This window comes from Salmo trutta, chromosome 6, assembly GCF_901001165.1.
Source record: "Salmo trutta chromosome 6, fSalTru1.1, whole genome shotgun sequence".
Taxonomy (NCBI): domain Eukaryota; kingdom Metazoa; phylum Chordata; class Actinopteri; order Salmoniformes; family Salmonidae; genus Salmo; species Salmo trutta.
In genome coordinates, this window is record NC_042962.1 from 26,430,043 (window position 1) to 26,449,147 (window position 19,105).

General features: G+C 41.5%; 1 long non-coding RNA gene across 1 annotated transcript; it reads left to right on the forward strand.

The window, feature by feature from the left end:
• The first annotated feature begins 17,082 nt into the window (after positions 1 to 17,082).
• On the forward strand, positions 17,083 to 17,479 carry LOC115195750 (uncharacterized). Its single transcript, XR_003878737.1, has 3 exons — positions 17,083 to 17,126; positions 17,195 to 17,368; positions 17,448 to 17,479. It is a non-coding gene; the product is annotated as an uncharacterized LOC115195750 (long non-coding RNA).
• The last annotated feature ends 1,626 nt before the right edge of the window (positions 17,480 to 19,105 follow it).

Sequence of the window (19,105 nt, forward strand, 5' to 3'; positions counted from 1 at the left end):
CATCTAAATTTCTCTTAGAATAAAAACCTTAATGTAATAACAGTTTTAGTAAGTAATACTGACGAGCAGTAACAAAAACGTGTATTTTTAGAGACACAGTAGCACCTTGGAACCCAAAAGCATAATCAGTGCTCTAACTCCTCCTTGCGCTGGTCTGGTCAATGAAGTAGTGACGCAGGGTACCGTACTAAACCACAAATGACCTCTAAATCCTGCAGCATAACCACACATTCTTTTAGTTGAGCAACCCCTGTAGTACCCGCTCTGTAGAAGCAAGCCAAAGCTTCCAATGAATTGGGCGATGTACCGTGCCTACAGACACGCCCCATTTATGACAGTCAAAACTTTGGAGGTAGTGTCATGGTGCGTTCATAAAAGTGGGAATTTACCACATACGACTGGGAAAAAGCTACTTGAACGGCCCTCCAACTGGTAATTACTAGCTGGAAACTCGTCCATCATCCAGAGCACCCACTTACCCCACATGGTCAACTCAGACGTCACCTACTAAGAAATGGCCTCTATAACAGCATTTTCAGAAGTTAAATGCAACAAAACATTATTTATGAAAAGCAATCTATTATTGTGTTTTAACTCTATAGTTTACAAGCATGATAGCCGTATTTTAAATGTATGGTTGCCGCAGCTTGTTGGCCATTAGCTTATCAAATCAAATTTTATTTGTCACATGCTTCATAAACAACAGGGTTAGGCTAACAGTGAAATGCTTACTTAAGGGCCCTTCCCAACAATACAGAGAGAAAGAATAAATAAAAATAAAAACATAATAAATACACAATAAGTATAGACAACTTGGCTATATACACGGGTACAAGTACCGAGTCGATGTGCAGGTAATTGAGGTAGGTGTGCATACTGTATAACTAGGAATAAAGTGACAGATAATAAACAGTAGCAGCAGCATATGTGATGAGAGAAAAGTTAGTGCAAAAAGAGGCAATGCAACTAGTCTCGATAGCTATTTGGTTAAAGGGATCCTTTGGGATTTTGGCAACGAGGCCCTTTATCGAATCAGCGTTTCTCAATGAGTTCAAATCACGTGAATGCATCCAAATGATATTTACAACTGGTAAATTCCCACCTCCCACATGGTTACAAAATGCAGCATCAGAGTGGAAACTTCAGAGGCTCAACATAACAATCCTGTGACAACAGACAATGTCAAGAACATTGTAAAAGGCATTTAATTTTCCTGCTGTAACAAGACCAGCCTCCTCTGCACAATTACCTCAGGGAGGCAAGCAAGGGCTATTGAGTGGAGGGGTGTGGTGGGTAGTCTATTGATAGCACACAATTTGACACATAGAAACTAGCATCCATCATCCAACTTTTGCCTACCACACCTTCCATACATCCTAGGCCTGAGTCCCAAACACACCCCATTGGCATGTTGGAATGGAGCCTAGAGGTCAGAGCTAATAGCCTTGCCTGCAAAATAGACTTTTGTCATCTACTACTGTGTTTGAATTATCCAAATGAAATATGTAATCACTCTTGTAGACAAATACGAAAGCTAGATATGTACTTGGCATCAGTCTGAATAGAAAGCTGAAAGTCTTTGGTATAAAGAAGGTGAGGAAATAAACTCTTGATCCAGATCAAAAAGCATGGTAAATCTCTGTAAGCTTCTCAAAAACACCAAAGGAAAAATCCCAAATCCCTAGTTGAGGTCCTTTTTTAATAGACCCATGTAGTTTAATGCACTAGTAACAGTCATGGTTCACAATCATGTTCTCTTCTGGCCATCACACACACCAGCAATGGACACTATGTAGCCTAATCTCTCAGATCATAATCTACACTGAATAAAAATATAAACGCAATATGTAAGGTGTTGGTCCCATGTTTCATGAGATGAAATAAACAAAAACCCATACGCACAACAAACGTATTTCTCTAAAATGTGTTTACATCCCTGTTAGTGAGCATTTCTCCTTTGCTAAAATAATCCATCCACCTGACAGGTGTGGCATATCAAGAAGCTGATTAAACAGCATGATCATTACACAGGTGCACCTTGTGTTGGGGACAATAAAAATCCAGTTGTCATACAACACAATGCCACAGATGTCTCAAGAGGGAACGTGCAATAGGCATGCTGACTGCAGGAATGTCCACCAGAGCTGTTGCCAGAGAATTGAATGTTAATTTCTCTACCATAAGCCACCTCCAACGTTGTTTTAGATAATTTGGCAGTACGTCGAACTGACCTCAACTGTAATGAAGCCCTTTTGTGGGTAAAAAGTAATTCTAATTGGCTGGGCCTGGCTCCCCAGTGGTTGGGCCTGGCTGCCAAGTGGGTGGGCTTATACACCCCTGCCCAGTCTAATTGATTTATTTCAATTGACTGGTTTCCTTCTGAACTGTAACTCAGTCAAATATTATAAATGCAACAATTCATTTTTGTTCAGTATATTTACATTTGTATGATTCAAGCTATGGTCAGTGTTACAGCAACTGTTGCATACCACTAACCCTGCCAATGTTTAGGCCTGCATACAGACCCTACCACTCTATACAAATGTCAATGTGGATGACCCCATGGATGTTATTCAGTGCATATCCACTTAAACTTCTGTTGTGAAGGCAAATGTAGAAACCAAACCGTATAACTGATTAGGTACTAAGAAAGATGTGTCATTGTTAGTCCACTGAGCAGAGAGCATCTCAGGTTGCATTGGCAGTACAAAATGTCAGTCACAAGACATTAATGGTAAATGTGAAGCTTTGACCAGGTGTCTCTTTGTAATAAGCGGAGTTGGCCGCAAGTTGGTCCCAAGAGACTCAGACTGGGGCGTGGAGAAAATCTGAACAATGATCATGAAATCTTACTCCAGTCTCAAACACAGAGGCTTTCAAATTCCTAGGAAATCATGTGCTATGAATAACATGATACACTAGCTGTAGGCTGAATTTGATAGGCTATTACTATTCCAGGTGGAAATCAAAATGCTTCTTGTGTCTTCAATGTAATCTTTGGAAAATGGTACTGCAGCAGTGTTAGACATTTTGAATATGGTCTCAGGGAATCTAAGTATTTTGCATTCATGTTGGCATGAATAGCCTAATAGCAATTGTCATCCAGATGATGATATTTCAGTACAGTACATTCATGATGTTCATAAGGGCCACATCATTTGTTTCATGTTTGGTTTGAGATGAACAATATGTGCAGAGAGAGATGGGATTGACCTGATTGAGGTCATGGTTTTAGGCAATGCTGGGCACTAACATCATACTGACAGACAGAGCATCACAATGGAAACTGAAAGGGGAGGCAGTATAAACGGAGTGAGACTGGGAGGTGAAAGTTGTAAGTGCACCAAACAATGTTCCCTCAAATTGTGTCACTGAGCGCAAAATGTAACATTGTGAAAATTCTGTGAACACTGAGCCTGTCCCTGCTTTAAGTTAGTTTTAACAGTGGTCAAGTAGGCTACTGTGGCAATTTGATCTTAATGTAGGCCTACCATCAAATACAAATGGAAAAAAATGCATCCCATTACATTTTAACATGGAAACAGCCTACAGTAGCAGCCAATGTGTGGTGCTCAATGTAGGTCTACATTCCATGAAACATGTCCTTCGGACAAGGTGACTGAAAAATGTTCTGATGCAAGAAACCACTTTACAAAATAAAATGCATAATTTTCCCCATAGCACTATTAAAGAGAATCAGATTATGCTTCCTTCTGCCTATTGGCTACCTAGGTTATTCAAGCCGGTCTCAAAATACAACAGAAAAAAAGCTCTTTCCCTGACTTGTTTTTCAAAGATGTCAAAGAATGCGCAGATTTTCTGTTCTTGTAGGAAGCAATCACTCCCCCATTGCTGATGGCAAATGATCTATAACTGGGCTAATAACTCACTAACTACACTGAACAAAAATATAAAACGCAACATGCTAAGTGTTGGTCCCATGTTTCATGAGCTGAAATAAAAGATCCCAGAGGCACAAAATGCTTCGCTCTCAAATTTTGTGCACAAATGTGTTTACATCCCTGTTAGTGAGCGTTTCTCCTTTGCCAAGATAATTCAATCCCCTGACAGGTGTGGCATATCAAGACACTGATTAAACCGCATGATCATTAGACAGGTGGACCTAGGGCTGTGGCGGTAAAGAAATGTCAGCCGGTGAATGTCAAGCAAATAACTGCTGGTCTAATTGACTTAGAATTCCGTGGCATTATTTTATATTATAGTATGAAGAACACAATGCTGAATAAAATAGAAAGGATATTTTCTCCAAACGATTTGAGGGAGTGCGTACATGCGGCTATTCTCCATTGAGCGATTAACAAAGACATAGGTACTCCTACAGTACATGCTTAATTTAGAGTTATTCAGATTTCTCATCATTATGCTCGAGACCCTGGGTCTCAACCCCACCCTGTGCAACTGGGTCCTGGACTCTGACGGGCCGACCCCAGGTGGTGAGGGTAGGAAACAACATCTCCACCCCGCTGATCCTTAACACTGGGGCCCCACAAGGGTGCGTTCTCAGCCCTCTCCTGTACTCCCTGTTCACCCATGGCCATGCACGCCTCCAACTCAATTATCAACTATTAAGCCATTTCTTCACATTATAAGCACAGCAATGCACACAAGGTAGTAGGCTACAAGCACAAATGTTCTATTAGCAGAAAAACAACACAATCAAAAGTAACCAATAATGTGATTATGCATGTAATGCTTTTACTATAAAAGGTATATATTATGGTGAAAATGATCTTCCCTAAACTTGAAAACACACACTGCTTAAGTATGCCAGTTAGGCTCTACGCCCATTGTAAGCGGATTGATGTGCTTAAATTTTGTTATTTGGCCACCTAGGTTGTGATACAAACCTTTGCAAAACATATAGGCCTATGGGCTAGGCTACATTAGGTGTGCAACTATGATTCTAAAAAGTAGTTTCTTGCCTTACGCTGGGCATCATTCACAAGTGATAATATAGAATTCACAAGTGATGGGTCATTGGTGACAATATTAGCCTATCAGACTATTCTTGATTTAATATTGTATTTACATATGTGTGAAATTTGTTTTGATTTAGAATGGACCATTACTATGTACTTGTCTCAAAACAAAAATAAACGTAATCTATGCACTTAAATAGCGAATGGAGGACGCTTTTCCCGTGGTTCGTTTTCATGCCAGCCAGGTAGGCTATACTCCTGTTGTAAAGAGAATCAATGTGCTTAGTATTAGGAAAGTTAAGAAAATAAATATAGTAGGCCTAGCCTATAGAAAGCTGATGGATCATCATTTTAATAGAGGCCATCACTCTGTTTTCTCACACAATTGCATAGCCTATAGAAATGTAGCGCAACATGAGCTCATGGGCTCCCATGAAGTGTTTGATTAGATTTTCAATAACATTTGCATTGATGCCAGAATGATTAGAGGGACAATAGAGTGCTGAGTACCAGGCAGTTAGCAAGTTTGGTAGGTTACTAATGACCATCCACAGCATCAGAGCTTGGAGAAGCCTAATTAGCGTGAATAAACGGTCATGTGGAATTTGACTAACTTCATGACTAGTGAACGCCGGTGTGGCGGTAAAACGGTCACCGCAACAGCCCTAGGGACAATTAAAGGCCACTCTAAAATGTGCAGTTGTCACAACACAATGCCATAGATGTCATGTTTTGAGGGAGCGTGCAGTTGGCATTGCTGACTGCAATAATTTCTACCAGAGCTGTTGCCAGAGAATTGAATGTTAATTCAAGCTGCCTCCAACATTGTTTTAGAGAATTTGGCAGTACGTCCAACCACCCTCGCAACCGCACACCACGTGTATGGCGTTGTGTAGGGGAGCGGTTTGCGGATGTCAACGTTGTGAACAGAGTGCCCCATGGTGGCGGTGGGGTTATGGTTCTGGCAGGCATAAGCTACGGACAACAAACTATTGCATTTTATCGATGGCAATTTGAATGCACAGAGATACCGTGATGAGATCCTGAGGCCCATTGTTGTTCCATCACGTTTCAGCATGATAATGCACGGCACCATGTCGCAAGGATCTTCACACAATTCCTGGAACCTGAAAATGACCCAGTCCTTCCATGGCCTGAATACTCACCAGACATGTCACCCATGGAGCATGTTTGGGATGCTCTGGATCGACGTGTACGACAGCGTGTTCCAGTTCTCTCCAATATCCAGCAACTTGACACAGCCATTGAAGAGGAATGGGACAACATTCCACAATCAACAGCCGGATCAACTCGATGCTAACTTGATATACAAATATAATTTTATTTAAAATAATATGCAAAGGAGATGTCGCATTGCATGAGGCAAATGGTCACACCAGATACTGACTAGTTTTCTGATCTACGCCCCTGCCTTTTTTAAAAAGGTATCTGTGACCTATTTCCAGTCATGTGAAATCCATAGATTAGGGCCTAATGAATTGACTGAGTTCCTTATATGAACTCAGTATAATATTTTTTTAATTGTTGCATGTTGAGTTCATAGTTTTGTTCTGTATAGCAAAGGATATGAACAAATGTAGACACGTCGCTACAAGACGTCGCTCTAACTTTGATCTCAAAACAAGCGTGTCTACTCACGACCGCTCATTCTGTAAAAACAGTCCAGTTCAAAGTGAATGGCACAGATCCATATATGGCAATGGTCTACTTGCATTTAGGCCTACTGCAGCTCTGATTGGTTATGGCGCACCGGTCTGTGTAGAGTATGGGCCTGAGTCCTCCCTGTCAATGCAATAGAATCCTACTATGTGTTCTGCCTACAACGTCTCTTGCATAGTTAGTTTTGCATACTAAGTCTTGCATAGTTCGTTTTGTTTAGTTATGTTCCATTGAAAGTTGCTAATATTGTGGTGATTCGCTCACAATTCCCACAGTAAAGGGAAACATTGATAGTGTTAACAGGGAAAACTCTAGAAAGTTGAGTGAAGTTCAATCTCGTGCTGATATTTCTTGTGCACGGCAGTCCCAGGGAGCTGCTCGCAGCTTAGAGGGAACATTGGCGCCAAACAGCATTTGTGGTTCAGTGTATAATTAAATGTACCAAATGAGGCTGCACAGAGCTTAATGCGGTTTAAACTTTAAATCAATACGATTGTTGGCCAAAGAGTAGGCTATCCAAAGAGTTAAATCAAAGTAACACTGCTTATTTGATGCCTGCTAAGTTGAGCAGCGGTAACAATTCTGCTCTCAAGTAAATAACCTAAGTGTTTAGAAAATTGTGCATCATAACCATAGGAAATTGTGACACAAATGCCTTTTTTTATATTACTTTCTCTAGCCCTTTGGAGACTTAAAGGGAGATTTGTTTACCTTGACGGATAAAGTACTGAGCCAATTCAATTCCTGAAGGAAAGCGGAAAGGAAAATAAACGCAGAGTGACAAGAAGTCTTGATAAGAACTCAAGAGGGATGTGTTCGACTTTCGCCTTTTCTTCTGTATGACGAAAGCAATACTCAATAAAGTAGCCTATGTCGAGTGCTCCATCAGCCGTGTCGGTGGTGCATTGATATTGTTACACAACGCCCAGTCATGACTGATCATTTCACAATGGGGCTGCTTGATTTCCTCCAGTGGAGCCAAAGAAAACAAGCCACAGCTCAGATCACAACCGCAGAGTGGAGATCTGTTCCTACAGCACCCCGGCGTGTTCTTGGATTAGCGGCTGAGAAGGCTGGAAACTTTTCATCTAATGATTTTCCAGCTCCTAAACATACAGGAACAACGTATTTCTCTAAATCAAACATGTTTGGTTTCCAACGCCTCTCCGGCCCTCAGATGAAGAAAACTAGACTTTCTCAGCTGGATTGTGAATCAAATATGACAGTATGTGCTAGTGGCTGGGGTGGGTAGATGAGAGGAACAGGGTAGGCAGGTGAATAAGTATCACCTTTAAAAAGGTCAACTGCCTTTTAGGGAAGGCAGGCCTTCATAATTCTGCTTAACTCTGAAGATTTTATCAAAAAGCTAACAAATCAAGTAGATCCTAAATAGCTGCGTTCACTTATAAGTCACTGATCTTCTTTGGATGGTTAGGCTTACCACGTAACAATAAAACCTAAATGTTTTTCCGTCAAATCAAGTCTAATTACAGTGCCTTCAGAAAGTATTCACACCCCTTTACTTGTTCCACATTTTGTTGTGTTACAGCCTTATCACACTATACCCCATAATGTCAGTGGAATTTTGTTTGTAGAACATTCTCGAAATTAAAAAATGAAAGTCTGAAATGTGTCAAGTCAATAAGTATTCAACCCCTTTGTTATTGCAAGCCTAAATAAGTTCAGGAGTAAAAATGTGCTTTTCAAATCACACAATAAGTTGCATGTTCAATAATAATGGTTAACGAGATTTTTGAATGACTACCCCATCTTTATACCCCACACCATATCATGTAGTGAATTTCAAGGGCAGATTCAACCACAAAGACCAGGGAAGTTTTTCAATGCCTCGCAAAGGGCACCGATTGGTAGAAAAAGCACACGCTGAATATCCCTTTAAACGTTATTAATTAGGCTTTGGATGGTGTATCAATAGACCCAGTCAATACAAAGATAAAGGTGTCCTTCCTACTCAGTTGCCGGAGAAGAAGGAAACTGCTCAAGGATTTCACCAGGATTTTAAAACAGTTAGAGTTTAATGGTTGTGATATGAGAAAACTGAGGAAGGATCAATAACATTGCAGTTACTGCACAATACTAACCTAAATGACAGAGTGAAAAAAGGAAGCCTGTACAGAATAAAACATTTTCCAAACATGCTTCCTGTTTCCTCTAGGATTCTGCCTGTGCTTAGCTGTGTTCTGTTTATTTTTATCCTAAAAAAACTCCCTAGTACTTGCTGATGACAAGCATAACCATAACATGAGGCAGCCACCACCATGCTTGAAAATATAAAGAGGGGTACTCAGTGATGTGTTGAATTTGTATTCTGGACAAAAAAAAATGTTTTTCCCAGTATTACAACAACGTACATAAGTAATACTAATACTGAACAACTTTTTTTTGGTCCTGGGTCAGAAGTTTACATACACTAATTTGACTGTGCCTTTAAACAGGTTGGAAAATTACAGAAAATTGTGTCATGGCTTTAGAAGCTTCTGATAGGCTAATTGACATCATTTGAGTCCATTGGAGGTGTACCTGTGGACGTATTTCAAGGCCTACCTTCAAACTCAGTGCCTCTTTGCTTGACATCATGGGAAAAATCAAAAGAAATCAGCCAAGACATCATAAAAAATTTTTAGACCTCCACAAGTCTGGTTCATCCTTGGGAGCAATTTCCAAACATCTGAAGGTACCACGTTCATATGTGCAAACAATAGTACGCAAGTATAAACACCATGGGACCACGCAGCCGTCATACCGCTCAGGAAGGAGACGCGTTCTGTCTCCTCGAGATGAACGTACTTTGGTGAGGAAAGTGCAAATCAATCCCAGAAAAACAGCAAAGGACCTTGTGGAGATGCTGGAGAAAGCAGGTACAAAGTATCTATATCCACAATAAAACAAGTCCTATATCGACATAACCTGAAAGGCCGCTCAGCAAGGAAGAAGCCACTGCTCCAAAACCGCCATAAAAAAGCCAGACGACGGTTTGCAACTGCACATGGGGACAAAGATCGTACTTTTTGGAGAAATGTCCTCTGGTCTGATGAAACAAAAATAGAACTGTTTGGCCATAATGACCATTGTTATGTTTGGAGGAAAAAGTGGGAGGCTTGCAAGCCGAAGAACACCATCCCAACCGTGAAGCACGGAGGTGGCAGCATCATGTTGTGGGGGTGCTTTGCTGCAGGAGGGACTGGTGCTCTTCACAAAATAGATGGCATCATGAGGAAGGGAAATTATGTGGATATATTGAAGCAACATCTCAAGACATCAGTCAGGAAGTTAAAGCTTGGTCGCAAATGGGTCTTCCAAATGGACAATGACACCAAGTATACTTCCAAAGTTGTGGAAAATTGGCTTAAGGACAACAAAGTCAAGGTATTGTAGTGGCCATCATAAAGCCCTGACCCCAATCCTATAGAACATTTGTGGGCAGAACTGAAAAAGCGTGTGCGAGCAAGGTGGCCTACAAACCTGACTCAGTTACACCAGCTCTGTCAGGAGGAATGTGGAAGGCTACCCTAAAAGTTTGACCCAAGTTAAACAATTTAAAGGCAATGCTACCAAATACTAATTGAGTGTATGTAGTCTTCTGACCCACTGGGAATGTAATGAAAAAATAAAAGCTGAAATAATTCTCTACTATTATTCTGACATTTCACATTCTTAAAATAAAAGTGGTGATCCTAACTGACCTAAAACAGGGAATTCTTACTAGGATTAAAAGACCGGGAATTGTGAAAACCTGAGTTTAAATGTATTTGGCTAAGATGTATGTAAACTTCCGGCTTCAACTGTATCTAATCAAGATAGTGTTTTATATTTCATTCATTTTCAATAAATGTTAGAATTTTTCTTCAGCTTTCACATTAGAGAGTACTTTGTGTAGATTGTTGACCAAAAATGACAATTAAATCAATTTTAAACCCAGTTTGTAACAAAATGTGGGGAAAAAAGTCAAGGGGTGCAACACTTTCTGAAGGAACTGTAAATAGGTCTTAATTACACACAGCCCAGCCCAGTATGTGTCAGAAGGGATATGAACATACGACAGCTGACAGGAAAGCTTACTTATGGGTAAAATATACCCCTAGAACCATTTCATTATGAAATTACTTCAATAGTGGGTCACATTACAACATGTTTATGGATGTGTGTGCGCGTATGCATTGGTCTTGGTGTACTAGCAGTGCAGTGTCTTTAAAGAAGAAAAATGCTATTTGATGTAAGACAACATATTGTGGGCTAGTAATAGATACATTTTTTACAGTATTCCTTACTCACTATGCCAATCCCAATAGATCAGGAGACTGCCATGAGATGTAGTGAGTGTGTCAGCAGCTATGGATGACAGAGGTAAACCTGCATGGGAGAGCTAAGGAGACACATCCTTCCTGCCATAGACCTGCTGACAGTTTTATTAGCCTACAGCGTCATTGCGTTTTGGTACACCAGCAGAAGTACATTCATTTCCAACGGAACCCTGCGTTTGCCTTGCAGCACTACATTGTAGTGCAGTTGCAGTGCGTTCTGTGTGGTGCATATGTTGAACTTTTGTTGCACCCTGCATGTGATTGAGGCATCACACCTACAGCATCATTCAAATCAAAAGTTATTGGTCACATACACATGGTTAGCAGATGTTATTGCGAGTGTAGCGAAATGCTTGTGCAAAATGGTACGCTGCATCATCTTGATATGTGTGCAACAAAAGTCAACATTTGCCTTCTGCTACCAATTTGATGCATACGTTTGACTAACTAATCCAACGTAGACAGGTTAGCTGACAACGTCACAAAAACAATGTGTGTGTGCTTCCATGGGGCAGAAGTCAGCCTGTTGTTGTGACTCTGTATGTCCAGATTGCTAGCAAGACAGACAAGAAACGTTCATCTCGTTATTGATATCATGTCTTGTATTGAGGTGTTTTGACAGATTTTAAATGCCAATGCTAATCTCTAGCTAGCTAACCAATAACTGTAATGATGCATTTGAGAGACAAGTGCTCATTGTGCAAATTTATTTGCGTTTTTAATAAACATTGGAGACGAAATATTGCTTAAGCTAACACTGTCTGCTTTGATCCATAGTTGCACACTCCTGGGTTTTGTTGCTAAACCAACAGAACTCACTGCAACTGTCTCTGCAACGCAATGTTGCAAGGCAAACGAAGCGTTCCATTGGAAATGCATGTACTTCTGGTGTACCAAACGCAATGACGTTGTAGGTGTGATCAATGGGTTAGAACCTGGAGAAAAATAGTTTACTGCAAGAGTCATTTCTGAGTCGTTTTGGCATTATGAGGAAACACCTGGTTTAGTTAGAAAAATGAGTTTACAACAGAACGGAAAATGTTGCACTCACTCAATCAATGAATGAATGCGCATACCTCGTTACCCCTGACCAAACACCCACACACAGCCTCTGATTGTTCAATGGTTTAGCGACTAGTACAGCCAAAAAGTTCCTAATAAAAAGTACAGTTGCTAGGATGTGTACACCAAATAAAAAAATCTTCAAAACAAAAATTGGGTTAAGTGACCTTGCGACGTACCTCCCTACCTATATCACATTCTCAAAAACTTGACTGTACTTTGTCACATGGCTTTAGCCATCATTCATTTTACTGTTCATTTTACTGTAGTCAGCTCACGTCTTTAGTTAAATGTTGTCTACAGTGGGGTGACAAAATGTATCTTATACCAACGTTTTGAAAGGACATATTCATCGACAATACTATTAAACTAGCAATACAAATTCAGTCATTCCCATTATTAATTGACTAGCATTGCTAGCTAAACCCAGAGACATGGAGGCTAAACCTTTCCGTTACAACCTTTATCGTGCCAAGTGACAGCATAGCTTGCTGCTAGCTAACATTGCCTGTCAAGTCCTAACCAATGTGAATTTCAGTTTTAGAAGACAGCTCACTAACAAAAACACTCTTCTCGGCTAAACAATGGCATTTTCACATATTTACAAACAGTACTGGTATTTTATCCACTTCCTGCTTAGTTTAGTAGCTAGACTTCTTACCCCGACTCACCTCCCGCTGCCTTGTGTGTGGACGTGCTATGGATGCGCGTGCGTAAAATGTTTCATATTTCTCACGATGGCTCGACCAGAGACGGAAAAGGAAGCGAGACATCCCACTCCCTCAATTTATGTGGTTCATGTACTGTCAATGAACTAAGCAGACCAGACACAGTTGCGAATGCATTGGTACCTATGGGAAAGCCAGCCTATTAAGCAGACCGGAACTGACCATTTCTTTCAATGGTAAGTGAATAAACGTTATTTATAATGAGGAATACCTGGAGAAAATCGGATTTCTCTACAATGAAAATAGACGGCTCTCAGTTAAGTAAAATATATATTTTATCCGACGTTCCTTGGACGCTTGAAAAAAACAAGTAACCCTCCCCTATACCCAAAATAATGATTCAAACATATACAGCCTAAATGCGAAATGTATAGGCATGTTGTTGAAGTGCTGTTGTTGATGTAATGTTGAAATGCTGAGCGATCCTGCCAGCCAGTCGCGCGTCACAATATATTTTTTAAATGGACTAAATCATTCATTTTCATTACTTCTTAGGCTACCTGGCATGCTCCTGGCTCATTTAGAGTTAGTATGTTGTTTAATAGCCTGTTGAAATGTTGAACGTCAATTAAAGAAGAATTACTTCTCAAGCAGAGTACATTTTTTGTCTCCTCTTGGCCGGCAATAGAAGGTTGTCGCGCAGCCTCTGAATGTCAGAGACAAACCAAATATATCCCATATGCATCGGAGTCACGTCTTTCCCCCAGCATTTTACAGCTTGTTTCTAGCATAAAGCATTGCAGACTAAAGCAACGTTATACAACGCTTTATATAATCAGGTCCAATTATTTTATTTTTAAAAAATCTTACATTATCAAGGGCTTTAGCCATTTTCTTTAACAAAAGCCACCCTACCTCCACATACCACCTCAATTCGAGACCTGATTTTAACTTAACACAACAAAGCTCTTCACTGACACTGAGATATTTAAGGAGCGGTAACTGAATGAATTGGCTGACAAAAATCTATGGATAGTAGACTATAATTTCGTCTGTCAAACAGGTAGACCTACCGCTTATTTCTTGAATAGGAAGACATAGGCTCCAACACAAAGCCCTATTGTTGTTAGTAGCCTAAAGTCAAATTAAAATGAAGACTGTTTAAATGAATTAGGTCTTCTCGAATTAGTCTACTTTCAGCACCCACGCACTTTCCATCTCCACTGCTTCCGCTTCATAGTCATGTATGTAAATTACTCGAATATTGCTTATTGTGAGGTCAATAACTCTGATAAATAGCTTCATTTTGGGCAACGAAACATATTGTTTTCATTAAAATTTGTTATAGCAATAGCAAGGTTACCTCTGGTCCTCATTTTCATCTTCATGCGCTCCCTGCGCTCCCTCTCAACCTGAACAGGACATCAGTAGGCCATTTTTTGGACAAATTTACTTTCCTGCTGAAGTGCCACCATAGGCACACAAGGGTTTACGTCAACAAGAGCAGGGCAGGCCGGGGCTCATGATTGGGAACACCTATCCATTGCAGTGTGTAATGCAGTGTAGCCTCGTTTTATATACACCATCCCAGAAGCGCCAACACTCGGGAAGGAAGTACATTTTCTTAGAATCCAACTTTGCCCTGTGCTTCTCCGAGCACGCTCTTCGTATAGCCTAGGCATATAACCTATATTATATGCCAGCCTTTCTCAAACGTTTTGTCCCAGGGACACCACAGAGGTGTCAAGGTGTTTTCAACAGCCAGTCTGTTGCGATATTTGGATTTTGTTGCAGCAAGAGAGAAGCTGGTCTCACATAAGTAGGTAGAATGAAAGAGGATTAAGGTCTCCACTGCAATCTCGCAAAATTGCGGGTATTTTCCGCAGCTGAACAGCAAGAATGTGGACAGGCGCATCTCATTAAAACGAATGCGCAGGCCTTGGTCACAGGACAGCTCCAATAGTTTATCAGTCTCTTCAGTGTTGGTGAACGGATTACGTATCCACTGCTTCCCGGGCGTGGATCAGATTGTGAAGGGAAGTAATCCTCGAATGTGAGCAGAGTTTTGCTCAGATGTGACCCAATAAATTTTCGCATGTGATTCATGTCTACATCACCCACGAAAATACCTATATCCACTCGGTCTCTCTAGATGCCCAGTTTTGTCACTTACACGTACCTGCATGAATAGGTTGAGCGGCAGTCTAGTCGGTAGGCCTACAGACCGGATAAAAAAGGTCCCATCATAATAATGTCCAGCTATGTACCAGTTCAGAACACGGAATATTTCACCTGCGGTTGTATTTTGAGGCAACTCTTTGCAACAAAGAAATTCACATATGTTGCGAATATATACAAGAAGCTGGCATTTGAAATGTCAGTCTCATCTAATTGGATTGCAAACCAATTTGATGTGCGGGCTCAGTCTAATTCAATATTGTAATGAACAGGCAGGGAGCATGTTTCGAACCCTCGAACTTCAAGCCCGAAGTCCGGCGCGCTATCGACTGTGCCGCAAAAGCATGCTCAAGCGGCAGAGTCGATTTCCGCGCTTATAAACCCAGGGTCGTTACAATATTATCTGACATATCCTGGATTTTACACGCGGCAGTGTCATTGGAAAGTGGGATTTCATTGATCTTTGTAGCAGCGGTTGGGCCTAAAACCTCTCGGCAAGCATCCAAGATTGAGGGAACGACCAGCTTTTCAACTATAGTGAAAAGCGCCTGGCACATGGAAATGTTATGAGAGAGTAAGTATGAAGCCTTCCGTAAATTCTCGTATATCTGTGAAATTATTGTGCAGCATTTCTGTTGGGTTGGTCATCTCTTTTTTTGTAAAAAAAAAATAATAGTCTGGTTTATCCTTGAGATGTAGATGCTTTGTTTCTAAAAGTCTGCGCATTTTTTATGGCTTCATAGCCTTGTTGCTGAGGCAAGTCTGACATATCACACAGACCGGTTTTGGTGAGCTGGGGCCTGTTGCACAAAAGTAGAATTAAGACATCCGGGATAAATGACTCAGCTGAGCTCAATGAAGCCAAAACATGTGCGTCCAGGCTTAATTGGTTGCACAAAGACCAAGCCAGGATGAGCAGACATGGATTCATTAAGCCAGGTGAAACCAATCCTGGATAGGTGCGCGCTCACGGCTCACTCAAATAGACCCCGCCACAGATCACAGATTAACTGATTTACCATGGCAACTAGAGCCGCGTACTTTTCCCCGTCGGAAGCACAAATCCTCATGGAGGCATACGAGGAGGTAAAAGATATAATTAAGAAGAAAGGCAACACCGCCACAGTGATAAAGCAAAGAGAAAAAGCGTGGCAAAGTATTGCAGACCGCCTGAATGCGTAAGTAGTGCACAATTACACAGTCACCGCTCCGCTGAAACATCACAATTACAATTCAAATATTTAATTCACATCTCCAAAAATGCAGTTGTACTGTAATTATGAAACGGTTAAATTTTTAATTGAAATGCACTGCAGATATGAGTGAAATTGTGTAAAGTAACTCCATCACACTGTATAAAGCTATGATATATTTTTTGATATTTTTACTGAAAACAAGACAAAAATACCAAGTAATTTTTTGCAGTGTGACTCCATTAAATGTGTGTGTGTGTGTGTGTGTGTGTGTGTGTGTGTGTGTGTGTGTGTGTAGATTAAACATGAACGGGCCAAAACGGACATGGCAGCAGGTCAAAATCAAATACAAGAACATTCTGCAGAATGGTATGGTCCCTGACTAATATTTAACAAAGCACAAGCATATATTGTACCCAGAAGGTGCCTGCTCACACATTGTCTGTACTGTTTTAGCAGTGAAAAAGAATACCCACAGACAAGGCACGGGTGGTGGGTCACCAAAGGCTGACCTTACCCCAGCAGAGGACATGGCCTTGGAGCTAAATAAAGGCAGGCCCGTCTTAGAGGGGATCCCTGGGGGGAAAGAGACGAGCATAGGTTCCTCCCAAGATGCCACCCGCTTCATTCAAGGTATGTCCTTCCATCTCTACATGGGATACAACCACATTCATATTGAATCAATTTGGACTGTCTGACTTTGGTTTACCTATTGCCTTGCAGTGTCTGGCAGCACTGTGTTCCTGTTAGAGCCACCAGCACAAGCACCAGACGATGCTGATCCAGTGAGTACTCCATCAAAGGCATACTGTAGGCCTGGCATGTCTTGTCTACTAGCTTCAATATGAATCCGATTAAATGTGATAGGGTGAAGGCCCCAGTGCAGCAGCAACAGCACATGATGGAGACGATGATGAGGAGGAGACCATCTCTCTGGATTCCAGAAGGCATGAGGTATCATGTTAAGACTGTGAAAGTACTATTTACTCTACAATGGTGAGGAGTCCTCATCAAAATCAAAAAATCTAATTTCTTTTACAGGACCCAGATGCTATACAGTGGGAAAACCAGCCTGGCAACATAGTGCGTATTAATAAAAGGACACCACATCCTGCCAAATTCCAGCTGCGCTAATTGTATTGTGTTCACAGAGCTCACAAGCTATCAGAAAGTTGTATGGCAACCACCTCCGGCGCCAAATAGAACTGGCAGACATAGACATTCAGTACAAGAAGAAAAAGATGGAAAATCTTGCACTGGAGTCCGAAATAAAAAAGAGGACAATTAGGAAGCTGGACCTTGAAATAAAAAAACTTGAGAGGGAGGTGAGATATGCCTTCAATGTACACTGTATGCTAACTGTAACACAAATGTATTAATCATTATTTTTCTTTCCTCCCCCAGCTCCAAGAAGATGACACAGCTCAAAATAAAAATTAGGTATATTCTCGTAAAGTCAAGTGAGCCATGACATATGAGCTCTTATTGTGAGCACACAGGACGGTGGCATCTTTCTAAGGTTTTTTTTATTTTCCCAGCAATCAGTACAACCAAGTCATCGTTATAAGGCATCGCCCTCTTTTGCCCACCCCCCCAGCACCAGGTGTGGCCACTAGCCTATATGAAGGCCCAAAATTGTGTGTTCCTTTCTGCTCTGACAATGGCATGCCCATTCGTGCGAGATGTGGTGGATGAAGAAGCACTTGTGCTGAGGAGAGCCTTCAGGCGAGAAAGGGTCTTCAGGGACCGGTTGGACCCACTGGCCTTCCCTGATGACCATCTATATGAAAGATACAGGTTTTCTGCAGATGGCATCAGGTATCTATGCAGACTACTGGGTCCCAGGATTAAGCACCGCACTGCACGGAGCCATGCACTGAGTGTGGAGCAAATGGTTTGTGTGGCCTTGCGCTTTTTTGCTAGTGGAGCCTTCCTGTACTCAGTGGGGGATGCAGAACAGCTGAACAAGGCCACAATTTGCCGCACAATAAGGAGTGTGTGTCTGGCTATCAAAGCATTAGCAGATGTCTTCATCTCCTTCCCTGGCCACAGAAGACTCTGTGACATCAAAGAGGAGTTCTATAGGATTGCAGGTAAGAGGATCTACAAATTACAGGACAACTGTTAACACATAGTAGGATACTCATTACTTTGTGTGACAGGTTTCCCCAATGTCATTGGTGCAGTGGACTGCACACACATAAGGATAAAAGCCCCCTCAGGTGCCCATGAGGCCGATTTTTGTGAATAGGAAATCCTTTCACAGCATTAATGTTCAGGTGAACATAACTTTTTGATATTGTCCATTGACGAACACTCTGCATTGCCAGTGATGTGCATTGATTGGTGTAATATTCCTCATCTTATGATTTCAGATGGTCTGCAATGCTGACTGTGTGATCAGCAATGTTGTGGCAAAATGGCCTGGCTCAGTCCATGACTCCAGAATCTTTCGGGCCTCTGAAATCTATCAGTGCCTATCACAAGGTAAGCCACACAACCCCTATTTATAACCATCATGGCTGTGTCAAGAATATCACTGTGTTTATGAGGTAGTAATGATGAGATTTTGTGTTGACAGGTGAATTCTCTGGTGTGTTGCTGGGAGACGGGGTATGGCTGCCAGCCTTTTCTCCTGACACCTTTCACAGACCCCCAGGAAGCACAGCAGGCCTACAACCATGCCCATGCCAGGACCAGGACCAGGGCCAGAGTTGAAATGACCTTTGGCCTCCTGAAGGCACGCTTTCACTGCCTTCACAAATTAAGGGTCAGCCCTGTTAGGGCATGTGATATTACTGTGGCTTGTGCTGTCCTCCACAATGTGGCCTGCCTGAGGAAGGAGAGGGCCCCCAGAGTGCCACCAGCCATGGACTGGGACAATCCGGCAATCTTCCCTGATGACGACAGTGGTCGGCTGCTGAGGGACCAATATGTGTTGAATTATTTTAGTTAGTATGTGTGCTTTCAATTTTGGTTAAATATGTCCTGCGGTGGCAGAGGAATTGGGTTTTTTTTGGGTTCGTTTTTTAACGAATTTGGCCTCTTATGATGTTTGTGCG